The 9387-nt window shown below is 33.0% G+C and overlaps 1 pseudogene; it reads left to right on the top strand.

Moving 5' to 3' along the window:
• Positions 1–793: 793 nt before the first annotated feature.
• On the top strand, positions 794–8953 carry LOC116113769 (annotated as a pseudogene).
• Positions 8954–9387: the final 434 nt, after the last annotated feature.

Below are 9387 nucleotides of genomic sequence, written 5' to 3'. Positions count from 1 at the left end.
GCTGATAGATGAGATGATGCGGTCAAATCCGACGCATGATGGAGGACACACGTTGGAATAACGCCGCCCCTAGCCGATGTGCTCAAATCATATCCCACACCACCATGGCGTTCAAGATCAGCGTGCCAACTTGTACCTGCATCGCAACAGATCGCAGGAGTCCACCTCCGATAGTCCTTATTATTCGAATGGCTATATTCCTTGTCGCGTGCGAGCGAGCCCCAAGGAAGCCGACGAAACCCGACTCGGATCTCTCGTAGACACTTCTTCAATATTGGACCATACTGTTAATGAAATGCTGAAATACATTTTCTTACCCTGTTTTTCGTGAAAAAATTATTGATTAGATTCAGCAATTAAAAATGAAACCGGATGGGATGTTAATAGTTTTCTGAACCAGGAATAAAAATACTTGTACTTTTCCCAAACTTAGGAGGGAAAATATATTCGGCCTTCATAAATTAATCTGACAGGGCATAAAAAATAAAAAGCCACGTGGTGTGTGAGAGCGCGTGGAATGTCGATAACGTCAAGACGCGTACAATGGCGGATGGCCGCCCCCACCAAGGCAAACCAAAAAAAACCGGTTTGAGCCCGTAAGTTCGAGAAAGGCACAAAACAAAAACGATAAGTAAAATTCATCCCTCTCCAAAATCATCTCTGCATTAATTTAATAAAAGAGAGGAAATTGGAGATAGATAGACATAGAGATTGAGTTTTAAATTGTAGATGGACGTGACACCGGCCGTGATAGCTCATACACTTAAGATGCCTCCAATTGTGGGAAGATGTAATGATTCCACCGCTGTGGCAGGATCGTATCTTCCATGTCCGCGCCGCCCTCTACGCTTAGTCGCCGCCGTAGCTCTGGTGAATTTACATTATAAAATTACAACTCCATTTTCAGTTTTTTAGGGTTTTATGATTTTTAGGATTTTCTTTTTATTAATATTAGTTTCATTTAATTTATTTAATATTTTGTTTAGGTTCAACTGATTCGAATACAGTTAAGAGTTCCTGATTACGGCTGGACCACGCAGAAGGTCTTCTTTTTCTTAATTTTCTGGTGAACGGAGGTTCGTATTCTAATTTTAATTTTGTTTAAATATATGTAGTTTTTGAGGAAAAAAACATGTATCAAAGACTTTTTATTTTTCTTTGGGTAAATTATTCTAATAGCATTTTTTATATTTAAGCTGAACTCTACAAATTATGAACGAAAGCACTTCAAACTTATATTAGTATGATTTTTGTTAACTTTGGTGTTTTCTTTTTTATTTTGCAGTTCGATGCTTAGTATTTGTTTTTCGTCGGAATGTGCGAAGTTACAGCCTGATGTTCGTATTTACATGGGTTATTTCTTGTACTATGTTCTATTGTTCCTCTTCTTTCTCAATTTCTAACTATGTGATTGTTTTTTTTTTTTTAGATTCTTCAACATATTGCTCTGATATGCCAAGTCTTGCTTTCTTCACGACGTATCCCTTTTGGTTCTGTTTTGGGCTGAGATTTACTATCAGTTAGATTCTATGTTAGGGTGGTTGTAATTTCCATGTTTTTTGCTTTCCTTGGAATAAGTTGGTTAAACATAACTTAGTCTTGTATGTTAAACAGGCACGTGCAGTATCTACTGATGGACTGAGGCCGAGTTTCTTTACTATTAATGCATAGTTTATGCTGTTCAGGTGAAACCTTTGTTCATTATTTCTCTTCCCAGCAAAAGGAAGAATTTGAGTTGGCATTCCTTCTTCGTGAAGCTAGTCATGTTTCAAGAGAAAAAGCATTATAATGTTTTCTGCTTATTTTTCTTATTTTGTTAATTTATTTATATATTAGAAGATTACTGTAGAAGTTATTTAGGTGAGTGGATTGCTATCTTTAAATAGTATAATTATGAAATCAGGTTATTTAGTGATTTGTAAACAGTTTATAAGACAATTTAAGTGAACTTCGTATTTTAAACATATCTTCATTCCAAGCTAGAAGAATGCAACTTACTGATTTATTTGCTTGTTATCTTTGAATCATGTGCGAATCAATTAATGAAAAGTTAAGGTTTCTATACATTACCATCATCTCTTGGTGTTACGGATGGAGCCAAGGATGTTGGGAGTCATACAAGGACGCAATGTTGAGGAACTTTTTCAGTTCTCACATACAAGTTTTGGATTATGGATTGGGTTTAGACCTTGGTTGGGAATTTGATCGATTAGAACTTCTCAATAGAGATGGGACCTATCTCTGGTAGGTGAACTATTAACATTAAAAGTAGCCTCTAGCTACACACACCCCCCCCCCCCCCCCCCCCCCCAAAAAAAAAAAAGAGAATGCTGTCCAATGGTTGAGGATTGAATGTCTGTTGATTTGATGAGTTGAAAAATTTTGCGCAATACGTTGTTTGCATGGTCTGTATTGCATCCCATCCTCCTTACAAATTATACAATTTAAAAATCCATGGCATATAGCGAAACTTCCTAGATTAATGTTACGAGTTTGTAAACTTTCAGTACCATAAATTCTTTGCCAATAACATCCTAAATTACATTAATCCCACATTTTAACTCATTAATGATGTAATTTAGGGGTCTTTTTTTATAATAGATAATGAAACTCATTAACTAGTTGTCCTTCACATGTGGTTCTAATGCATCTTTTCTGATATAGGCCTATTAATGAGGTTGTTGTGTTATTACCCTATAGTTAATTCCCTACTATTAGGACTTGACTTTAGTGAATTTTGGATTTTCTTGGAATATTCATATGTTGCTATGTTGGGTTGATTTTCTTTGAGAACATCTTTTGTTGTTGTAAGGGTTTTTTATGGGCCACATATTGAAATAATTTTATTGAGTTTTTTTTTTTTTTTTTTTTTTTTTAGAATTTAATAAATTATTAATATGCTACTATATTTATTGGCATGAATAAATTAATAAAATAATCACGTTATAACCAAGGATACAGAAAACTTATGATAGGATTTGGATGGGTGCCTTCCAACTCACCTTTCTACTATTGCATACCGCCTAGACACATAAACCTTTTTTCTCTTCATCTCTTTACCCTTTTTCCAATTTAGGTATTCTCCTTGTAGGTTTTAGTTACATTATGTTTTGTAAATGTTAATATTGAACCCCGAGGGTGAGAGTGTGCATGTACTGCTACTAGAAATGTGTTGCAATTAAGTCCTATGTTCTTATGTTGCAACTAATTATATTACCTTATCATTGAAAGATAATGCATATAGTTTTCCATATTGATCTTGTGAACTTCCATCAGTTTATGGTTTTGGAAAATATTCTATTCTTTTTACTTCTCTTATTTTTATCTTTATTTTTTTTACATAATTTATGTAGTGTTCAAATGACGCATGAATATTGAATACTCGTATATGATATGAGCACTATATGATACAAATTAATTATTGGGGATACTAGTGCTATAGGTTGTGTTATACTATTAATAAAATATGTATTTTATGTTATAATATATATTTTACTATAGGGTTTAGATACTGTAACTTAAAACTTTATACTATCTGTTGACACCGTTTGTGAGCCATTGATTAATTTCAATCTAAGGATGTTGGGAGAGAAACTAAAAAGTAGTTTTAATGCCAACTTAATAATTGTTAATACTATGGGATTGAAATAAATCAATGGCTCATAATTAGTATCAACAAACTATGTAAAATTTAAGTGACTATATCACAACCTTTTATGAGTGATTAAGGGTTTTGGTTGAACCAAGAGATTAGGGGCTCAACTTTCATTGAGGCACGTACTTGGCATATTATATATGACTAGTAAGGTTATTGGGTCTGATATTCTTTTTGGTTTGGATATCGGCGAACACTTAAGAAGTTTTGATGGATTTCTGGGTATATAAAATGTTTATATGTATAAGAAAATTTAATTATAAAGCTATTATAGATTGCAACAATAAGATATTTAATCGTTTAACAAAAATTGAGATTCTATATATTAAATATCAGATCTTAGTTCTAGTTTCGTTTGCTGGTGAATTACTTCATGAGATTGATTTAATGTTTTAATTATGAGATTAAGGTGTCTAAATTGACTATGATGCATTTACTGACCTGCCAATCATTCTAAGTTATTATTTACTCCTTTGTGAAAGTCTTCCATACTTCAACATCTGGAGTAATATACTATACTTATTGATAAAGTGCGGCTGGAATTTTATAAAGCAAATGGCAATTATATCTGTCATCTGGATATTGGGTTGTATGGCTGGTGCTAATTTTGAAGTAAATTTTATGTAGCTGGATGCTTTATGTTTTGTTGCTTACATTCATCTCCTTTGGTTAAATTGTTTTCAGATTGCTTTGTGGTTGATCTTATGCTGGCAGCCTATCCATGTTGTAATAATCCTATCTAAGATGTTCTTTGCTGGTAATTTCTTCACTAGAAAGCTTTACAAATTATATACACTTAACTTATTCTTATTTTTACATTGAGGAACTTCCCTTCAATCTATATGTACATCTGCAGGAGTCTCCTTGTTTGCAGCCCTTGGGTTCTTACTTTATGGTGGAAGGTAATAATGCCTGCATCTTTGTGCATGCTTTACCATATTTTTGAAAGACATAAGTGCACCGGTGGCTTTAGTATCTATCATGAATGAATTTTGTTATTTTAATAAAATTCTGAATATTCATTGTTGCATCAGTGGGCTTATGTTGTTCCCATGTGTGGAGGACTGCAAACTATTAACAACTTAGACACAATTGCTTTCTCTATGAAATAAATAGTAGTAACCTATTTTTGTGTGTAAAAAATCATGTCCTGTCTATTTCTCCTAGTGTACAAATTACCATCCAGTCATATTTATATTTTGTGGGTCCCAACAAGAAAAAATGAATGCAACTATAGCGATAAATAGAATGGTTCTTCATGTGTTCAAATAGGAAAAGATTCATGGTTAGAGCAGTTAAAGTAAGCTGGATACTAATTGCTAAGTAATAACTTGACCTAAATGCTAAGCTCATAAGTAAGGGATCAACTAGTAATGTTTAAGCTTTAACACATTAGCTCCAGTGCGTTTAGCATATAATTCATCATCAACCATGACCATAACAAGCTATTTAATTAAAAATATAATACTTCTTGATTAACCTAAATCTAATACCATGTTAGGTGATACTTTGGATTTGGTTAAGCATATTCAAGTTGCACTTTTGAAAGTGGAGCTTATTGAAGTAAATCTTCTCCAAAGTGCTTTTATGAAAAAGTTGGTTGTTTGGTTAGATTAATGTAAAAGAGTTTTCTAGTTGAAGTTACGAAGAAGGGTTTTAATATAACAAGAATGATAAAGCAAAATGGTTACAATAATGTGGGGTTATTTTTGACATTTTAAAACATTAAATAAGAATTTTGAGCTTCTCCTTGTAGGCTTAAAACAAAATACTTAACTCACCTATGTGCTCTTTTTGAGTGGTAACTGAACAACACAAATCTTGACAAGTGCTTTTTACATGACAAAAAGCTCTTTTCATTGGTAGATAAGTTCAACTGAATGGACACTTAAAAGCTTAAGTTTATAGATAGGGGCAAGAATAGTATTTGAGTTTCTAGCTAATTTTGTGTCAATATTAATTAAGTTTTACATACACAACACGACTCTATTTATGGTAAAAAAAAAAAAAAAAATAGAAAAATAAAAGGAAAAAGATATTGGCTGATGATCCTTTTATAATTGGTAATTGGACGGTCAACTTTTTAAAAAATATTTTTATAATCTAAAAATATAATTTTAAAATCAAATGACCTACTTTGTGTCGAATAAGTGTAGAAAAGAAAAATCTATTATTAATGGAATCTCTAAGCTTATTAGTTTCCCATATTATGCATCTGTATCCTGCATTGAATGAATGCTCCCTTTGATGTAATGATTACGCAAATTCAGATCAGATTCCAATGAATCTTTCAGAATTTGGTAAAAGTATACTTTTTGTATTAAAAATGAAATTTGAAATAAGAACAATAGAAAAATAAAAGAAGTAAGAATCGAATAACAAAGAAAGTAGATTATCATATGTATATTTCATGGAGAAAGATGAATAAGTTAGAATATCTAGTTCTAAGTTCCTTGCACTTATTCTATATACCAACTTAGAAATTCTTAGTGTACTTCTATATGAATTCTAATTATTATAAAATATCTTTGTAATAATAACAGGTACAAATATATTAACCGAGGTACTTATGCTATGACAATTCTCAACGACTTACCTTCTGTTTTTGTGCCATTAGTGGGCCTAGTAATTCCGGCAATTGCAATGGCTTTTTTATATCTTCATGTTCAAAAGAATAAGATGACATCAACCTGTAACTCTCTAATTAACTAGCTGAGTATTGACATATCATCTTTTAATCTTACTTTTTTTGTCTCACTCCCTAGTTAGACCTTGTTTATTGCCATGGGCTGGGTGCTAGTCAACTATCTAAAACACTAACATACTAGGTAACATTGCCTACCAACCTTTATAAGTCTGAGATCTAATCTGTTTTATACGGTGTGGGATCACAACACTAATGCAGAGACCATAACTGTCATTTTGGCATGTGCAATCTTCAATGCTGTTATGGTATTTTCAGTGTTCCATTACCTAAAGTGGTGATCCTAAAGAATTCCCATTTTGGTGTTGATGAGCTTTGGAGGTAAAAAAATTAATTGTCCTTCTAAGAGTAGATTCATGCTTAAATTGCAGTCTTTCATGTTCAACAGTTATTGACAATTACCAGATTGTTGAGCATTATGCCAAAGCCGAAAAACTTCCATGCAGCTAGTTGCTTCACTTTCCATTTAGGAGTTGTGTATCCCATTGTTGATCAATTACACATTTTCCTCCCTCCCCAATACTGAAATTTAAAAGCCTCTTTTCAGTCGGTTGCTTTGCTTGCCACACTATGTAGCCCATGCTTACTATGCATACTTTTTTTTTTCTGCTGAGGGAAGAAACCTGGCATGAGGGGAATAAGTATAGAGGAACATCTTTATTGTCTCTTAGAGTCTGCATTTAGACACCTGGTTTCATAAAGTACTAATATCCTATGGCAGTCCTATAATGTTCAAACCAAATTATCACCATTTAAAGATATTAGTAATATGCTAGCTCATTTAAATCAAGGTTTTGCCTAAAAGATCGAATATGGTGCCAAGCATGGTGTTGTATGTGTGCAATTTAGAGATTTAACGAGTTACCTGTGGTTGATTTAACAATTTAACTGAGGTTCAGAGTGGTATTATTTTATATACTATTCATTTCTTATGCATTTCGCTTAATTGCAATTCCTTTAAGTGACATCACTATTTAGTTCCAATGAAACATTTTTCATCTATGGATGTCACATGCAACTTGCATGTAACTACTCTTTTTGTTGAAGAGATGGGCAATGATCTGGTGTTATCATGATGCAGGCTGTTCTTAATGTTGCAGCGTTTCCCTGTAGAATCAAAAGGTCGTCGTAAGAAGCTGCAAGAGGTAATTATGTGTTTTCGACAGGCGGTTTTTCTTGTCTATCCATTTCCATCATATGTTACTTTATTCTTTTAAAGTATTTTTTCTGATTACCTTTGACAGGTTGGCTATGTGACCACCATATGTTTCACATGTTTCCTTGTTAGATGTGTAATGGTGAGTTCTTTAATATGATTGTTACTTTGTTAATGTTTAACATTTGGGGAGTTTGTTCCTTTTCACAACTTAAAATAGCATGCCACAAGGATGGTTAATTAGATTTTTGTGGTGATTTTCTCTTTAATGCAACTATCAGCAATTGGCAGCTTTTTCATTTAAGATATTTGTGCTGATTGGTTCAGGCTGTTTAATTTGAGTTCTGCTTATATATTCTGTATCCAATTTTACTGAAGCACATATGTGGGCAATAGATTGGTAGGTTTTGTGGCTTGTGATGTCTTTTATACAAGCTCATCTAACTTTATCTTTTTATTTTTTATTTTTTTCCCTTTTTTCTATAGATGTGCCTTAATGCATTCGACAAAGCTGCAAACCTTGATGTTTTGGATCATCCTGTCCTAAACTTCATATACTACCTGGTAAGTTCTGGTATAAATGTGGTATAAAAATGTCAATAACACTCTTCTTTAGATATGTTCTTGTGGGAGTTCAGAACAAGAAGTTTTCTATTTGTTTTTTCAACTATACTATTAGAGATGTCAATGATGCCCATGAACATAATCAAATGCATTTTAGAAGCTTACATTATTTCAGAACTGTTCATATGTATTGGTCAATGAGTGGTCTTAGTCTGCTACCTTTTGGTCATTGATATAATTATTCTTAGAAAGGTGCATGATGGTTTTCTTAAATTATACTGTGCCAAATAGAGATGAGTCAGTTTATGATGGCTGTTTATTTCCTTGAACTATTTAGTTTAGGTCACAACCTAGGGTTCTTGTGCTGAAACTTGAAACTTACAAAGGAATGGTGGTTGAGAATCTAGTAGTGTATTAAGAATTGTAGTTTTTGGTTTAGGACAGGCGGTGTAGCTTACTAAGGAATATTTTTTAAAGTATGTATGGGTTTTTGATGATCCCAATTTATAATTGCAGTTAGTGGAAATATTACCTTCTTCATTGGTGCTTTTCATCCTGAGGAAGTTGCCTCCAAAACGTGGTATTACACAATATCATCCTATACGCTGAAGAGATTGGAAATGGAGATATGGCTGAAAGAGAAAGGGATCAATGCTTGTTTCAGTCTTGGAGATGCTTTATTTACCCTTCAATGAGAACAAAGACACGATAAGGGTAGAGGAAAATACACCCCTTCTGTATTTGATGTTATGGGATGTTAATTGGTATTTTGGGGCTTGCTTGTAAGTTTTAGAAAGAAATGATAGACCTGCTAAAGGATTGTGAAATATGTTCTGTTGTGGGTTTATAATACATGCTTTTTGGCTTTTCAAAAGTTGCACCCAACCATTCTATTATAGAAAAATGGTTAAATTTATTTCTCTTTTCCTTTTCTAACAAAGATTTTTGTATGAATTGATTAGTGAAAATGAATTATTCAGATAGAATTTGAGTTGAGAACATGATACAGAAAATATCTTTAGAAAAATTGTAAATATGTAAATCTAAATATGCGTACTGGGAAACAAATTCGACGGATCTGAGGAGCATACCTTTTGAAATATGAATAGCAGGTAGCTGGGTCATCTTCACTGGATGTCAAATCTTCTTGGGAGTTTGCCTGCAAACTTGTGGAACCTGTTATTGTATTGACATGGAAGAAGGTGAACAAAAACTCTTGCCGAAACTATGGTTGTAATGTGGTGAAACAAGGATGGATTGAAGAGATTAGTTGAGAAGGTTGACTGACTGGTTGGTTGATGCTCTACC

Source organism: Pistacia vera, unplaced genomic scaffold, assembly GCF_008641045.1.
Source record: "Pistacia vera cultivar Batoury unplaced genomic scaffold, PisVer_v2 Contig690, whole genome shotgun sequence".
Taxonomy (NCBI): Eukaryota; Viridiplantae; Streptophyta; class Magnoliopsida; order Sapindales; family Anacardiaceae; genus Pistacia; species Pistacia vera.
The sequence above is the reverse complement of the archived record's forward strand: the minus strand, read 5'-3'. Positions and strand labels throughout refer to the sequence as shown.